The 16,737-nt window shown below is 42.5% G+C and overlaps 1 long non-coding RNA gene across 1 annotated transcript; it reads left to right on the top strand.

The window, feature by feature from the left end:
* Nucleotides 1–3,609: 3,609 nt before the first annotated feature.
* LOC123019816 lies at nt 3,610–8,072 on the top strand. Its single transcript, XR_006413959.1, has 4 exons — nt 3,610–3,640; nt 4,039–4,130; nt 6,107–6,308; nt 7,967–8,072. It is a non-coding gene; the product is annotated as an uncharacterized LOC123019816 (long non-coding RNA).
* Nucleotides 8,073–16,737: the final 8,665 nt, after the last annotated feature.

Consider the following 16,737-nt stretch of genomic DNA (forward strand, 5'->3'; position numbering starts at 1 on the left):
GGGGATGTCACATGGAGATGGGCAGAGACCTGTTCTCCCCTGCAGAGGAAGGCAGGACGCGCTCCAATGGAGCAAAGCTAAGGGAGCCAGGGTTCCATTTGGATGCCAGGAAGCACTTCCTGACAGTCAGGACCCCGAGGGTGTGGAATGGGCTTCCACGAGAGGTCGTTGAGGCCCCATCGGTGCGGGTGTTAAAAGCTAGGCTGGACGTGGACATGGTGGGCATGTCGTGAGCAAAGCCAGCTGGGGCCAGAGGTCAGACTAGATGGCCTGGGAGACCCCTACTGACTCGTTCTGTTTCTATGTTTCCACAAATCTCTGCTTAGGCAAGGACAGATCACTTCACTCTGGGCTTCATTTATTTTATTATACATTCATCAGAAGGGCCTATCAAGCTTTGCCCTACAACTGATGACTAATGGTTTAATACCAACAGACTGGAGAAGCCTTTTCTTACCGCATGCACTCTTGATGTTTTGAACAACACCTCCCATCCTTCCTAACCATTGACTGATGACTCAAGTTTATGGGAGTGGCAGTTAAAACATTTGGAAGCCATCAGAGTGAGGGAGGTTGAACTAGGCCAGGGATGCCAAAGGAACCAATCCTGCCAGCATGAGGTCTCAAAACAGTCTTGCAGGCCCTCTTTCCCCCAGTCAGCTATAATGTTCCTCCTTTCCAAAAGGTCAAAATGTCTCTCATAAGATTTAATTAATGGCAGTAAAAGTATGCAGGTAAAATATACTGGCCTTCTGGTCTCACCCTGTTGACTTGGACCTCATCCATCCAACCCCCCAAAGCTGCTCTGAAATGGCATCTGGATTTTGGATGAAGGCAGTTCAGTACTCCAGGACCTTGTCAGCACCACCTTGCTCAGACTATCTATGGCGCTGAAGAGCCTCAAATAAAGGTGTTTCACAGCCTCATTGCAAGAGAGATTTCTAACTGGAGAGACCACTAATGGAGCTTTCTGTGCTTGTCACTGAGCCATGGCCCTGCCCAATCATCCAAAGTGTTCCTGAACTATAGCAGGGTTCTTCACTTGCATAACTTGTAGCTCAAGCAGGCATCTTCCAGCTCCCTGTAAAAGATAAGCTGGACAGCTCCCCCCTCGTTCCATGGCTTCTAACAACAAAACACCCCCCAACACACCCACATGCATGCCCTTGCTACAGATCTTTGTTAGCTTCAGGCTCAGGTGGCATTTAGACATGGATTTAGCCCTTAAGATATGTTGCAAGAGGGTGATGGTGACTCCACTCCTAGGAGTCCCTGCTCGGGTGTCCCAGCAGGTGTGCTAAAAGTGCCACTAATCATGGGAGCAAACTAATGTTTTAGACAGTTCAGTCTAGTTCCTTCCCTTCAATTTGTCTTAAAAACTAAACACATTTATCCACACTTCTGGTTTCACCCTCTTTCCCCTCCAAGTCTTGAGTTCTAACTGACCCAGGGCCATATCTTTTCAGAAACACGTCTGCTGTGAAAAGTAGAGAAAACCTACTGGAGTTCATTTTCATACATCCTGTTATCCAAGGCTGAAACTCCAAGGCTAGTCCAAACACATCTGTACTCCCTCCCGCTGACAAATTGCAGAATTTAGGTGAACTATGACCCCTCAGTCTTTTTTCCGACTCTGCCTCACATTTTGTTTAATAACCAGCCTGAAGAAAACTTCTGGAGAACTTACAGGCTTGCACACAATATTCTTTATATATTCTAGTCAATCCTAATGAAAGCATGACCATATCACACAGACTTTGGGATTTTTTTCATAGACCAACATGGCTACGTGATGTATTTTAAATGTCAGACGGTTTCTTTTTATACAGACAGAAAGTGTAGCAAAGACAGTTTGCTGGTGGTAATGGAGGTAGTGGATTTCAAGGCTATGTAGTGAACTTCCCAGTCAAAGAACCATTTTATACCTTCTGTACAGCTATTTTTGTTTGTTTCTCAAGATATTCCAATATGTTATCCTGTAGTCTGTCTAAAAATTCTTCCATATTCCTCAAGAAGGAATGACAACTCACTAGCTGAGCATTCCCCAGTACAATTCAACCAGGAACATGGCATGCATTATGCAGCAGCAAATGATTTATTCTTTTAAGAAATTTCCTAGCTGCTTTTCATTATCAAATAATCCCAAAGCAGAGTACAAAGAATAACCTAAGTAAAAACAAGATGGCATTAAAATAACAAGATTCAGTCAAACAAGGACAAACAGTAACAATTTAACTGTTTGAATGCTGTACAAAAGAAAAAGAGAGAAAAATCAGTCAAAAGTCTGGATAAACATATAGGTCTTGAACTAGTACCAAGAGTTGGTGCCATCCATATATGGAGTGTTTCTATAGTCAGGGTACCTATACGGAGAATGCTAATCTATAAGGTGGCCACCTATCAAAGTATAGGAAAATGCATTGCTTTCAAGAAGGTCTCTACACTCAATCTGAACACTGGGGCAAGCACATGAGGTAAGCAGGGCCTAACCTACATAAGGCTTTACATATCAACAGAGTACCTTAAACATGGCTCAGTAGCTTGTTGGCAGCCATTGCAACTTCCTCAGAACTGATGCAGGATGTCTCTAGTAAGATGATCTGCTCAGTATCCTACTGTTTTGCATTAGCTGCAGTCTCTAGGCCAGTCTTACAGACAGTTACATATAAAACACATTGCAACAGTGCATGGATCACTGTGGCCAGATGGTTCCTGTCTAGGAATGCCTGTAGCTGGTATACCTGCCACAGTTGGTATACCAGTCAAACATAGCTGTAGAGATCAAAGGGACTGGGCCCACTTTTCCTCAAATACAGTATTCCAAAGCAGTTACTTCAGGGTCTGAAAATGAACTGGAAGAAGAGGCAGGGTCAGAATTCTTAGCCATGAATGCTAAGGCCACCATGACCTAAGATAAGTGAAGCGGCTGGTGAGAACCAGACCACCTCAGGTTCTGGAGGAAACAATGTTGAACAGGCAAGGCCAGAGGGGAAGCAATGTAATATACCCAGTTCTGTCAAATCAAAAAAGCAAACAAATTGAGTATCATCCATCATTCCCACAATCTGGCATCATTCCATAAGCTGCAGGAACCTTCCTGAGGGTGGAGCTAATTCCTTTTGGATGGGAAGGGAGGAGGGGTATTCAGCTTGGAATTGGCTTCTTGGAATGAGTGGTAATCACACAAATTAGATAGCTTCCTAATTTGACTGATGTCTTTTGCTAATGAGTTCAGAAGTATTTCTTTTGTAATACTTTTTGACCTGAGCTATACATCTAAGAAAATAAAATACTTTGCCTAAACATACTCAAAGGGTATACTATAGCAGTTTATCCTAAAACATTTGCTACCATTAAACCTGGCAGACATAATGCACTTTTGGTAGCTGAGACTTTAAGAAAATATGTTAGAAATGTTTCTGACACATTGATTAATCTATCTGAAGGCCAAAAACCATCTGGGTAAATACAAGAGGAGGAAACAATTCCTTTTTGCCATTTGCAGGAAAGCTGACTACAGAATGCTGAGTGACTTGGGACAGTGCTGAAAACTGGTGGGGAATGGAATATCCTGAAAGATGGTGTGGCTGGCACTGGGCTCCTCAGCAGCAGCACTTCGCATGGCAACATTTTGATTCAGGTCTCCTTTGCTCTTCCTGTCACAGAATCTTCATATTGAAGAAAACTGCATCTGCTGAATTTTTGCACAGGGGCCCTGCCAGGAAAAAATACTAACCCTGATATCCTTTTCTGGACTAACTTGAGTTAAGGCACAATTGCATGCATGTGTAAACAGTAAAAAGCCCTACAACTCCCAACATAGCCCAACCAGACTAAGGGAAACCTCATGGGTCCAAAAAGGTTACAGCTTGACTAACTTTAGCTGGCTGGAGACCAAAGTATTTCTGGCACATAGTTCATTCCTTTAGAAAGAGTTATCAAGTTTTATCGTATTACTGAACTTAAATCTACTTATTTTATTTTAATTGTATTATAATCCTGTATTACCTCTTTATCTTTTAATGATATGTCTTTCAGTTGTACCAGCTTAAAAGAAGCAGAATCTTATCGAAGGAGTTTAATTGGCTTTGCCTGTTGAGATTAATAGATTTCTACATAAAGGAGAAAGTGTGAGTAGACTTTTTTGTTATACTTACCAGACTTTCTGCTAGTGGTGACAGAATAATAGATAAAAATATTGAAAGAATACAGCAGATTCTGCTACAACATTTTCAGAAGCCCATGGTGACAAATATTCTAGATTAAATTATGTGTCATAATGTATTTAAAGCTTTATAGTAGAAAAATACATATACATTATGGTCAATAGTAAGAACTCACTGGAATTAGCTATGTGTCAATGCTAATGAAAAGATTACTGGGCACAATCCAACAATATTTGGTGGAAAATGAAGTCAAATAGAAACAAATGGAATTTAAGTTAGGCATGACTAAAGTCTAGTTCAGGCATTCCAAGCCATGTGATTTCAAGGCAACCACATGGAGCTTCTCTCTACAAGGCATTTATTGTGTGTTTGTGATTCCTTACTCATGGCAGTTTGTGGGTGCTTTCCACGGCATCGTCATTCTCCAGGACCTCCCCAGTGTTTCCAAACAATTCCTCCAGCTGTTTTTACAGCAAATAAACTGATGCATTATCTCCAAGCGGCAGAATGAGTGGGAATGAAAGGGTCTTGTATTTTTGTGCCACCTTCTACAAGTCTATGATTCTTGTAGTTGTGTAACAGTACATCTAATAAGACAGAGAAAGAAAAACCTAGGGCAGAAAGACCTCATGTAAAGCTTCCGTATAGCCTGAAGTGCCTGATCCTGCCTAAGCTTGGGAGCTAAGCAGAGTCAGGCCTGGTTGAAATCTGGATAGGTGACTTAAATATTGTAAACCGCCCAGAGAGCTCTGGCTTTGGGCAGTATAAACATGCAATGTAATCTGATTTAATGTTAATTCATAAAGGAGCTGACAAAGAATCCCACAAAGAATCTAGAGGCAGAAGAATCAACAAAGTAGCGGGTTAAAAGTCCCCTGCCGCAGTCACCTATACTGCCCCCCCACACACACATTGAGGAAATATCTGAAGAGAAGAGTCCGCCCTACACAAGTGTTTTGAAATCTTTCCCATTGCTTTCATTGGGAATTGTTTTCAGGTTGTTCCCAGGAGTTCCATAAACCTGCATGCTCAATTTAAAGACCATCGTGAAGAAATATAAGGAACCTCCTCATTTTCCTCCAATACCTCTTGGTTGCAGAATACTGTACACCTTCCCAGGTGCTAACAAGTTTGGTATTCTAAAAGATATGAAAAAACAAACTTTAAGAACAAAATAGATCTCGTTGTTAGTCTGCTCTTCATGATAATATAATGCAGATGGTGCCATCTACTGGTTGCCTGATAAAATTATCCCAGAAGACTAAATGGCTGGAATGAACAAACAAAACACCTTTGTGCAAGGCCATCTTCAGTCCTCAATTACTCTCCCATTCTGCTTTAAAAATCTAAAAACTAGGTAATGAAAGAGACTCCTTGGTGTGCCATATATTCCACGTTTCTGAGCTGCAGCAAGTGAACTTCAGCCACAGGACTAAGCAGACGTTATTGAAAGTACCACAGCAATGTGATGTTACCTTAGTTGCTATTTGTTGAGATGAAACATGATGGGAAAACCTGGAAGTGTTTTTCTGGCTCATAAATTGTTTGGCTACAAAGGCTGGGGAGATTAGGGCCTTGGATGGGGGCAGCGGGGGGGAGAGAAAGCATGTACAAGACTTACCCAGTGTTTGAAGCCCATTGCTGTGGCAGACCCAGGGGGCTCAGGTTTTGGATATCATAGGAAACAACTAATGTGAAATCCAGAAATCTTGAAACAAATCTGTCTAAATCCAGCTGCCCCAGCTGTTCTTCGGAACAGAGCCATAACTTTGGAAGCAACGTTTTACAAACAGGATTTCACATCAATGCCAGCTCCGTGGCACCTGTGCCTTGACCTCTGATCTCAACAGAAGGATCGAAGGAACAAGAATAAATGTTGGATGGATTCACCAGATAAAACTATTGTTGCATTATGAGGAATACTGTTTGTTCTTCCAAAGATGACTTCTCAATAGGCAGCTGCTCTCCTCCTCGGTCATTGGCACGATGGGACACCACCGTTAAGAGACTGCAGATCTACGCAAACAAGGATGGCTGCATGGTTGTATGGATGCAGGTGTGCATGGTTGCAGATTCAGCAAGTGGATTCAGCTTCCTGGATTTGAAAGTATCCTGCCACTTGGCCCAGTGAGCAATCCTTTGGTAAGCCATATGATTCTCATGCCCCTAGCAATAGCCAGTTGAGCTTCACCTATGCCATGCCATCCCTAATCTGCATGATTTGCCAGTGCTGAAACATTCTTAGAGCTAATGTCATCACAATAAATGCAAGGTTCCAACTCATGCTCACCAACATGGGCAACAAATAGGTTAGGGGAGTCCTACACATAGAGGATGTAGAAGATGTTGTTTCACTTCTTAAATCTCTTGAAAATGCCCTGTTCACAACCCCAAGCAGAAGCACAAGTTCTCTGAATATTTGGCACATTTCTGAACCTGTGATCACATTAAATGTGTGGGGTTTTTTTTAAATCATGCACTTTCAAATGCACATTTTTCAAATACAATATGCATGTTCACTCTTAAGTCAATGGGAGAAAGTGCACATTATAGGAAATTCTGTTCAGAAATTTGCATTTTCTCTTTCAAGAAGGTTAAAAACAGGTCAAAAACAAACATGTTAGTGAGCCTAAATGACCTTCCAAGTGATTTTCAGAGAATGTACTCAAACTTGCTGGTTTTCCCAGCCTTAATTACATGGGAAGATTGGGGAAGGGGATACTTAATCCTTTCCATGCCTACTGAATCTTCCCTGCAAGTCTCCATCAGGGCCCTTCCTCAGCCCTGTTTCAGTGCCCAGTTGTGTGTGTGTGTGTGTGGGGGGGGGTTAATAAATTACTTATAGGGCATTAATGACTAATCAGCATGGGAGAAAGGGTTAAATAGGCCTTCCTGCTTGCTACTAGATGCTACAAAGGAAACACCTGGGGTTGAGAATTCCATAGCCCCCTCATGTTGACTAGTATAGTGCTTAAACGCCCTTAAAACTCCTCACAGCTCAAAATGTAGTGGCTGCTTCCTTGATGAACAAAATAGGAACAATCATGCTTTTTCCCCTGTAGAGAAATAATAAAATACCAATAGACTGTCAGGTATAAAGAGAACTTGTAGACTACTGAACAGAGACATTGGGTGGGCTTGGACAATACATGGAATGCAGTATGGGTCAAACACCAGAGGCCCCATGACGTTCCTGATAGATGATTGGGCACGTCATGGGGTTTGGCCCTCTCATCCTTCCTGCAGGTATCCCATAGGACACTGCAAGAACACCACGGTTTCTCATCACTTCCCACTGCTTGCCATAGATTCCATTCAAGCGTCTTCTTTTTTTCAGAGATCAAGAGAAAGCTGCCTTCCTGTGGTCACCTGACCTTTGCCATTGCTCCCAAGGTGCCAGTAAGACGGTGGAAGGAGATGGGAAGCCTCTGCCAACCACCCCCAAGTGCTACATGGACACTTTGAAAGTGGTTGGCACTGTGCTTGCTGAGTAGCTGCTTAGCAAGAGCAGCCATGGGTTTTTGCTACTCTTGCCAAGCAGCTCCCTTGACCTATGGCGGCTTGTGACCATTCCACTACATGCCTGGATTGTCAAGGTGGCTCATGCACTGAGGTGAAGCTGCCCTGACAAAGCTGTGGCGGGGTCATATGACACACCAACCTGCCATGGTTTATAAGCCACGGTTTCTGTGCCATGCAACCCAGGCACTGATTTTGTGTATGTGGTGGCAGAGAGAAGTCTGGGTGGAATGGCCGTTACATAGCACATTCCTCTAACTTGTGGTATTCTCTATTTAAAGGGCACAAAGAATCATTGGAAGGAGAGCCTGGGCCTTGAAATTTATCATTTCTGGACAGCAGATTGAACAGGCATGCAAGTTACCTGCTCATAGTCTTCCTGCTATGGTGAGATATAAACTATTATAGTTACATTATAACAAATATTTCTATATTTGCATCCAGTAATGTAATTCGCTGAATTTACTTTAGCAGGGTACCTGAGTGGATCAGGCCCCATCAGGCCAGATATATCTATGTATATATAAATATAATCTAATAAGTAAATAAGTATATAAACTAGCACATGGAAATTGCTTGTAAATACGTATCAACCTTTGCGCACTATGGAATGGTGGATTTGCAACCCTAAGTGTGGGTCCTCATAACATACAACATAATCCACATCCTCATTGGTCATCCTCATTCCAAAATTGAATGTTATTTAGCCAATATTAAAGCAAAACTGTTAGGTTCAATTATCTGAAATGCTAAAAGAATTGACTACCTTAAACTATACAAAAATACTACAAAGAAGTAGATGTTTTCTAGCCTCGGGAAGGGAAGAATTATAGACAGGTGCTTTAGAAGAAGTAATGGATCTCCTCAGAATAAAAACAGTGGAGAAGTAATCATTTTTACATCAATAATAAAGACCTTTAATTCTGTGCCTCCACTTGAGCCAATCAATAGAGGTTACAAATGTTCAGCATAAGGCTATATATTCCAAACTAAGCTTACATTTAAAATGTCGAAGGATTGGGCACCAAGCCAAGTTAAATAAAATAAAATAAAGCAACATGTCTATGTGGAGAATAAATCATCCTTTGGAATGTCCAGGCACCATAATAAAACTGTAACATTTCTGGGCCCTTTTTCACCACTGTGCTTTCCCAGTTTTACACCCATTTCACTTCTCTGTAATCAATAATCACTATAGGTCCTGAAGATATATAGGGGAAAAAAGCAGTGAAGCACACAATGTAGAGTCTTCATCCCCTATTTAATTGATTAGTTATCAAAAGATAACTAAAGACTAGGGAAGATCAGTACCGGTGGCCCTCTTCTTTGAGAGGAAGCGCTACAGGGCTATTTTTCTTCCCAGTCACAGTGGCTGTTCTATGAGCACACAGCAAATGGCAGTTCCCATGGCATTTATACCACAATCAGGTGCCACGCTCTATTGCAGGGGTGTTGACCCTCCTTCAGGCCAGGGGCCAAATCCCACCTCAGGGAAGCTCTTGCAGGCCACATTCCAGCAGAGGGCATGGCTGAGGGTGGAAGGCAAAAGCAGTGGGCCAAAAGGCCAGTTTGTTTTAGCTTTGTGCCAGGAACAAAGCCTTGGGTGAGACATTACAACACTCTGGAATGAGGGTGGAAACTGCACAAAAGCTGGGAAGGCACCCAGCCATCACTGATTGAGGGGAAAAGGAAAGGAGCTATGAGTGGCTATCAAGGGAATTCCAAAGGCACTGAAGGCTGGTGAATCCAGTGGCAGTGGGATGGTGTAGCCACTCTGGCTTTTAGTCTGAGCTTTAAAGGAACTATCCATAGCACTGAACTGTATCCCCTGTCCCTCCTAAAATAGCTTGAGTGCCATGGGTAGCTCCTTAGGAGTTAAGAATACAGCCCAGAGTGGATATGCCACCTCACTGACACTGGACTCAGCAGCCTCCACTGTACAGAAGGCCAAACTTAGACCCCAGATTTGGCCCACTGAGGCCCTGCACACCTCCTCCCATGTGTAGTTTTGTGGTTGTGGGAGAAGTAGGAGGACTTTCACCAATCACATGTGCTTTATCATCCGTGTTTCTATCATGAGCATCTGCCACAAGCACATGGTGCAGAGCTGCCATTGCAGGAGAAGTGAAAGGCCAGGTAGCTGCTTCAAGCTGCTTGTTTAAAATTTCTGTGCGCACATGTGCAGCTGTGCAGGAAAGTGCTAAAAATAAATTGCGGGGTTGTTTGCCTCAGCATCGCTGAATATCCGTACAGAATATGGATGTCTTGCCTGCAATGAAGTGAAGTAGGAGAGGAGAACCTATTGCAAAACAGTTTCGGTGTTTTTAAAGGCACCCCCACTGATAAGAGTTGGAATACCACTGAAGTTGCTTGGAGGAACACAGAAACTGTGAGGACTACAACAGCAAAATGACATAGAATTAAATAAAGGGGGAAATGGAATACAGTGGTACCTTGGCTCACGAACTTAATCCATTCCACGACTCTGGTCACGACCCAAATTGGGGAAATCCCCATAAGGTTCAATGTAAATAAGGTTAATCCGTTCTGCAACCATTTTTTAATCACAAAAATGTGAAACAAAGTGACAAAGAACAACAAATATCGCGGCCATCTCCCCCCCCCCCCCCCAGGATGATCGCAGCTATCTCCACCCGCCCCTCCAAGCACAACTGTGATCGCAATCGCAATCACCACCTGATGCAGAGTTTGTGATCTGAGGCAAAATTTTTCTGAAATTTCTCTTTGTGACCCAATTTGGTCGTGAATTGAGGCATTTGTGAGCCTAGTTACCACTGTATTGAGGGGGAAATAACAGTAGGGCAACCAACTGGGGGCTGCTTTGTATTCCACATGAGTGAGCTACAGGTTATAGTACTCGGATAAAACACTTGTGTGGATCAACCCCAATCAATCCAATTTGGATCCTTGTAGAATTTGGCACATACAGCCAAAGTAGGTACATTTTGCTTTCTAAACTTCAGATGGCAGCTGAGGCAATAGGAGGAACTGGTGATTATTGAAGTCACACAGCAGGGAAAGGCATTTCTTCTCTGCTGGAGTCTCTGGGGAATGCAGACTTTTAGGGAGGATAGGATAGGATAGGATAGGATAGGATAGGATAGGATAGGTGAACCCAGAACCTCCCTTACATGTTCTTTCAGTGCTGGAGAAAATGTCTGAATGCTCCTGCCATCACCACTGCAGATGACTAGAGAGTGGTACTTAGAAGAAGAAGAACTAGAACTAGAAGACACTCTGCACCAGTGGAAGCAGTGGAACTATGGAACCACTTTCAGTTACACAAGGATGAGACTGGAGGGCATCCTGCCATGGAAGAACTGCAAGTCAAACACAAAAAAGGAACCAAATGCTTTGTTATAAGATGGGGAATCCTTGGCTCAGCGATACTGCAAGTGAAAAGGGTTGTGGAATGGTTATAGATTGCAAGCTGAAAATGAGTCAACAGTGTGATGTGGCTGCAAAAAGGGCAAATGCTATTTTAGGTTGCATTAATAGAAGGATCACTTCCAAATCCATGAAGTGCTAGTTCCCCTTTCCTCAACACTGGTTAGGCCTCATCTGGATTACTGTGTGCAGTTCTGGACACCATAGTTGAAGAAAGTTGCAGGCAGGCTGGAAAGGGAGCGGAGGAGAGCAAAAAGGATGATCCAGGGACTGAAAACAAAGCCCTCTGAGGAGAGATTCAAAGAACTGGGCATGTTTAGCCTTGACAGGAGAGATATGATAGCACCCTATGAGTACTTGAAAGACTGTCACAAAAAGGAAGGACAAAATTTCCTCTTGATCATCCCAGAGTGAAGGACATGAAATAATGGACTTAGTTACAGGGAGCCAGATTCCAGCTAGATATCAAGAAAAGTTGCCTGTTAGAGCAGTATGGCAATAGAACCAATGACCTAGAGAGGTTGTAGATTCTCCCATGCTAGAGGCATTCAAGATGCAACTGGACAGCCATCTGAGAGAGATGGTTTAACTTGGAGCCCTGCACCGAGCAGGGGGTTGGACCTGATGGCCCTCTCTACTACTCTATGATTGTATAATTTCCCAGCGTAGCAGGAATCAAGTGGCTGAAGTAGCCAATAGGGTTCCAGTGACCTCACAAAGCTGACCTTCCAGCTTTGGCCTTAATCCAAGCAAGGTGACCTCTGTACCAGTTGACCTGACTACAGGCTTGCTCAGTAACTACATGCTTTTAGACTTCTGACTGCTTTGTCATGTACACATTATCTGAAGCAGCAAAATGATTAATAGAGAGTGAAAGACCTGAGAACCTGTTATTGCCTCTATCATCTATTGGGGTGATTATCATTAGCGGATGGGAGGACATGGGAAAATTGGTCTGGTTGCACCTTAAACAGTGAGAAGATCCCAATATGGGCTAAGTAATACCGTAGGTCTGCTTCACCGATTAAAAACTTTGCTTATTTAACTTGATTTATTGCTGAGGTCAATAGCTGGTGCGCTGGACTACAAAACGTAATGAGATAATTAAGCTAAAACCTATGTCAAAAGGAGAAGACTAGCTTAGCTTTCAGCATAAATCCACTGTTAATGTACTAATACATTCATTTACTGCTCTGAGAAATCACTATTATTGGATTTGAGACATACCAGTTAATATAATGCATGAACAATTTGGCCTAAGAGGAAAGGTATATGGTTACTAGAAGAGGTTCTATATTTTCTCTGTGTTATTGGAAACAAAGTATTGTATTGTAGAAGGACACCAATTTCCAGAAAATTATGGAATTATATATTATCTTCCTCCATACATTTGAGGTGAAGAGGCACTGCTTTCAGGCCAGAAAGCATGGCCTGGAGTTAGACTTTGGACCTTCCTTCTGACGAATGGCTGGTTTGTGTCCAGTGGTTGGGCTCCCAGTTTGCAAAGAGCTTTCTTTTCTTCCCTGCAAGACTTTTCTGGAAGTGTGGACAGAGCCTGGTATTAATGATTTATTTGGCTAGTTGGCTTGCCCATTCCAAAGGAGAAGGAAGCCAGCGCAAGTAGAATTTGTTTCTTATTTAAGATGGGTGACAGGAAACTTTAGTGCTTGCTACCAAAATAGGGTCTTTTAGTGCATTATTTTACAAGTGTAATTATGTTTAACTTCTTGTTACTCATCCTGTGATTTATGGAGAAAGTGAGTTTGAAATGTCAGAAGTCAATGGATCAGCAAAAAACAATCATAACAGGAGAATCAATTTAAGGTCTTTAAAATGTTTATTTTTCTCCATGGGAAATACCTTTGTTCTACTCTATTTCCTAGTTTGCGGGAGGTCTTCTTTCCTTATTTATTTATTATATTTATACTCCAGCTTTTTTGCTTTTCTTAAATAAAGTATATAGCACAAAAATAGGAATCTACAATCTATGGGTTGGATACTTAGTTGTGCTGGATCAACTGCGTTGGCAGATGTGGACTTTGCCACCCTTTGACCCCATGACAAACCTCCCATGCCCTGAAAATGCTACACAGGAGCCTCTGCTGAATGGAGCTTGGCAGTGGTGTGATGAAAGGGAAATCCCCCACCCCCATGTGGGCAGAGGAACCCTTTGCAAGGAAGGCTGCTGGCCTTCTGGAAGGCAGACCCTGGTCCCCATCATATCTGGCATTTAAGATCCTGCAGACCCTGCATAAACTCAGTTGAGATTTGCAAAGAAAAAGTCCATCAATATGAAATATTTATGCAATCAACAGAATTATTATACTCTTGGTCTGCCCCGGCAGGGTTTTTTTATGTTCTTAGGATTCTACCCACATCCTTCCACTCATCACAAAAACATTTCCATGTAAGTCCCACTATTATGCAAGCACCACTACTTTGTCTGTAGACAACTCTGCTTTGTTATCGAAACAAAAGGCTCAGAACCACCAAACTTGTTCCTGGACCGAAGGGTGCAAAGATACTCCTAATATTAACTTCAGTCTCCAATGAACAGTTTGAACAAATCCTAGAAGGTTTTGGGATTCCAGGTATGGTCTGCATAGACCTGCCAATTCTATATTCCATATCTGAGGATTAAGGCTTTGGAAGTCTAAACCTGTATTAATAAAAATGGCTTCAGCCCTCTTCAAATTAAAAGAGGGAGATGCATTGAGTAAAAGGAATGCGCAGATGAAACAAGTTAGTAAGAAATCTTGATACATTACATCAGAGCCACTGATGTGCCAGGAGTCAGTTCAAAGCAAGGAAAATAAAAGATGTTTTCAAAGAGGGTGGGACAAATAAAGCCCCCAAAATATATAAAAGCTATTTAAAGAGCATCCGCATTAAGTCCCCATGAGCTCTTTGTACTTCAGCTCCAGTGCTGAGATGACTAGAAAAATTTCTTTCAGGAGAGAGTTTTTCCTTTCCCTTTAGAGAATGGGCTACCTGAGTGTCTGGCTTCATGCTTATCTTGCTTGCATATGAATTCAGAAGCATTTCATCAGAATTTTCTCCCTCTCAAAGGGAAATTGCTTTGAGCCAAACACTTTCAAAGCTGAGCTTCATGTCATGTGAACCAGGCTGATTTCCCTCTGCTTTCCAAGAATCATCACATAACAAGCTCCAGAGCATTAAACAGAATTATGAATTGTTTCCCAATTTTCCTGTCTAAGTATCTTTAAATTCACAGGCGAGTGCACCTGCAGGGAATCATTGCTTTAATTGAACTAAAAGAAGCATTTCTAATTTAGATCAATTTAAAGGAGTATGAAGGAGCGGGAAGACAGATGCTGAGGCATACTTGTGTTCATTCTTGATACAGATCAAAAAGAGGTAGAAGTCTGTTTTCTGATTTGAATTTAATAAATGTTAGTGGGTTTAAACAAATGGCATTAATGCATTGAAGCAGAGAGCAATGGCTACATGTGTCCCCCCACCCTCCACTGACATATATATCCTCCCTTATTCACATGCCCATGGTGAGCGTGAGAAGGGGTCCTTACCATGCACCCCGCCCCCCACAAATGCTTCCGTGGTCTGATGGTCCTTGTAGCTTATCAAGAAAACCCATTAACAACTTGCAACAGATATCTATGGCTAACTACCCAGGCCTTCATCTTCTGGTCTGCTGTTCTGGACACAGCCTAAAGGAAATGGGTACAGTCAGTTTTTCTGTTCTGCCCTCAGACATAGGGCTTGACCAGAGTAGCATACAAACTTTCCTCCAAGGGGCATGGGTGAGGGTGAAACAGGAAAGTAAGAATTCCAGTGCCCATTTTGTAGCAAGAATCTTCACGCTGCATGAAATGTTTATGAGGCTTTGATAGGTTTGCTGTGTTGTGCTTTTCTTCAGTAGTCCAAATGGCCAGGTGTTTATACAGTCCGAGCCAGAAAGGTGGAATAAGGCATGCTGTTCTTTGCAACTCCCCTGTCCATTTTTTAGAAACAAGATGTGTTTTGACTTTCCGTAAGCAAAGCATGCACTGGCAGAAGAGAGATATTTGGATATATGTAGACATGCAGAAATCACAACAGCATAGGTATGAGAGAGGAAGTAGATAGCTGCTATAAAATGCATACGTTCCAAGATTTGTCCATGCATGACATTGTTTGGCTCAGCAACTCAACCAGACGGAATATCAGTTCTGACAGGCATGTAAGGAGGCATCAGATGGACCGCATTTCCTAGCTAGTGGAAATCAGAGTTCCAAGAGTTGGGTTTTATGTGAAGAGGGAGGAGGAAAGTAGCATAACATGGCATTCCAAGCCATTGACAGCCAGGAGAATCACCACATGGAAGAACCAACCCTGAGGGCAGGACCTGGTAGCCTGTTTGAACTGTAATCCTTTGGCCTACATTCATGTCGGCTTTTGTTTATGGTGCTGTAACCTAGAAAACCCACTAGAGCTTAGAGGACTAGCATTAAGGCATGCAGGACTGGAGCCTTTGTCTCCATTGTCTCGTCTCCAGCCTGAGGCAGGGGTGGCATCCAACACTCCCATGCCATCTCCTACATTGTTACAAAGGTCCTTTCAACTCTGCACAGCAGAGGGGGCACATGAAGGGGCTTCAGGGAGGAAATGGCTGCAAATTGCCCCTTCTTTGTTCCACTGCTGGATAACTTCCATCAGCAGGGGAGTACCCATTAGATTCCATCCACTGGCTTTTCAAAACGCGATCTGCCTAGCATGGCTGGAAGCTACACCGACAATTTATTCCAGAAGCATTTCTATAGAATGTCCCAATAAATGGCTATATCAGTTTCCCAGAATGGTGTTCAACATCCAGCCTCGAAATGGTCAAAGTATTCTTCTTCTCCACCCAACCCCATATTTGAGGAAACATCTCTGTAAGATACACAATGGGGTTGTGGACTGCAAAAAGGTTGCTTCTTTCTCACAAAATACAGTTGGAGGCATTTCAGAGCTAACCAGTCTCTTAATGACCCAATAGCATTTAAGTTTTAGCTATTTTTAAAGTATTTTTAGAAAATCTGTTAGGGTAAAGCCCTCTCATCTTATCTGTGAATCTGACCTATGATTACAGAAAGCCTTCAGCACTTGATTTATAAAGCCAATGTCAAGGAAGTTGCTCCTCCAGGGCATTACTCTAGATAGCACCAACCAAGGGATGTATGCAAAGATCAACCGTGGCTGTATAAAGGCTTCATAACAATGAAGTCAATCTATTTCATTTTATCCCATGCTGTAAAATCATTTCCCATGATATTACACACACCAGATTCCATCAGGTTTTGAACAATCTAGTCATGATAGAGAGGTTTTCAGCTGTTAATCGGCTGCTAATCTGCTGCATCTAGTTTTGGTTTCATCACAGAACTGAGATCCACACACTACTCAAGGAGCGTTTTCTTTCCTGCCTTTCCTCTACATAAGCTCTAGGGGGCGTTGTAGGCCAGGATGCTTCAAATCCACAAGTGGAAATCATGCTTTCTTTCACTTTCACAATAAAATGCTGCACTTTCCCTGCTCTAAAAAGGCTTGCCAGATGTGCTAGTTAGACACGGAAGTAAAATTCAAGATGGCATCATCTCAAGGACCAATAAACAACAATGAGTAGGGAGTGATGAGTGTAGGA

The sequence above is a fragment of the Varanus komodoensis genome, unplaced genomic scaffold (assembly GCF_004798865.1).
Source record: "Varanus komodoensis strain SLA01 unplaced genomic scaffold, ASM479886v1 scaffold13_1, whole genome shotgun sequence".
Lineage (NCBI taxonomy): Eukaryota > Metazoa > Chordata > Lepidosauria > Squamata > Varanidae > Varanus > Varanus komodoensis.